The sequence below is a fragment of the Aegilops tauschii genome, chromosome 2, assembly GCF_002575655.3.
Source record: "Aegilops tauschii subsp. strangulata cultivar AL8/78 chromosome 2, Aet v6.0, whole genome shotgun sequence".
Taxonomy (NCBI): Eukaryota; Viridiplantae; Streptophyta; class Magnoliopsida; order Poales; family Poaceae; genus Aegilops; species Aegilops tauschii.
The window spans coordinates 404,784,241-404,785,716 of record NC_053036.3 but is presented as its reverse complement, the minus strand read 5'-3'; positions in this window follow the sequence as shown (position 1 = coordinate 404,785,716).

Genomic DNA, 1,476 nt, shown 5'->3' with positions numbered 1-1,476 from the left:
CCGGCCAAAAAATTCAAATCTGAAAATTTTGATTTAGGGATATTTGTTCCAACCTGAATGATGCAAGGAACATGATTCGGGATTGATTTTTACAAAGGAGGAGCCATTGTGTTAGGGTAACACCCATGATTTAGAGGAAAAACACCAGTCAAGTTTTTGAAGTAGAGGTGCCTCGTGAATATTGCTCGAATAGAAATTTCTACCTTTAAGAGGATTCAGCTAACCCATGGGTACTTAGGCCTTATTTAACTTCATCATATCATTAATATTTCCGCGAGCTCTATTTCTGTTTTCTAGATATCTTACATGGTTAAAATCTCCCATCACTAGCCAATCAATATAATTTGGAGCTTGAATGTATTAAAAACAATTCATCTATTGTTGTTGACCATATACTCTAGGGAAACAGCCCCACAACCGTCACTTTATTAAGAAAAGCCAGAGAGCCAAATATGTACAACACAAGGCTAGATATATACAATCCCCAAACAAAAATATGACCTAGGGACTAAGACCTATGAGGGTAGGAAAGAGATCCATTTAACCAGTTTCTCCGTGTATTTATCCTTGATTCTATGAATCGGGAGGGATATGTCATGGATACAACCACCTTCCCACTTAGAAAAAGAAGGCCTTCCATTCTTGGAGATTTTTTCATTCCCGACTATCCATATGTTCCACCAAGCCAAAAGGACAACTTCAAAAAAGAAAGGTTGGTTGGTAGAGTGCCTTGCTCTCATAGCAATATCAAGCATATCATGGCCAATGGCTCAAGAGATTTGAATATAGTTTCAAATCCTTGCACTTGAAAAAAATACATGAGCACAATCTTCCTTAGTTATGATGGGGCACGGACAAAATGCAATTCATCTGTAACATTCCATGAATTTTTCTCTAGCTTTAGGTTGACCAGGCCCATACATATTTTTTAGAACCCAGGATTTCTAGTATGAACTAAGGGGAATAGGATGTAAATAGAAAAATTGTTCTCAAACAATTTTTGCCCATGGAAATAATTTTCATTCCAAGCAACTAGAAAACCTCATGACACTCCAATAGAGGAAAGAAATTTGAACTTGTTGATTCTTCTGGGGCGAAAACATTCTCAAGTAGGTGCTATCAAAACTCTCCCTTTTAGTTCTTTTTCTAGCATAAAATTGAGCACCTAGATTTTTTGATTTTATTTGACAGAACCAGTCATTTTGATGTCATTGATACCTCTGATATTCCGGTTTAAGATTTTCCACGTCTTATCCATTTCCCAAAATTCCTCAGAATAATTAAAAACGGGACAACTTCAAAGAAACCGCAATCACACATAACATATAACTTTTGTATGATCTTGTCATTATATTCTTACAACAAGGGGACATAAGTAAATTCATTACTTAAGTTTAATATACTTATAACTATTTATATTTTAAATGATCTCGCATAGCTTCAGATAGCATCAGCCTGGCACTTCTTGTTGTCGTC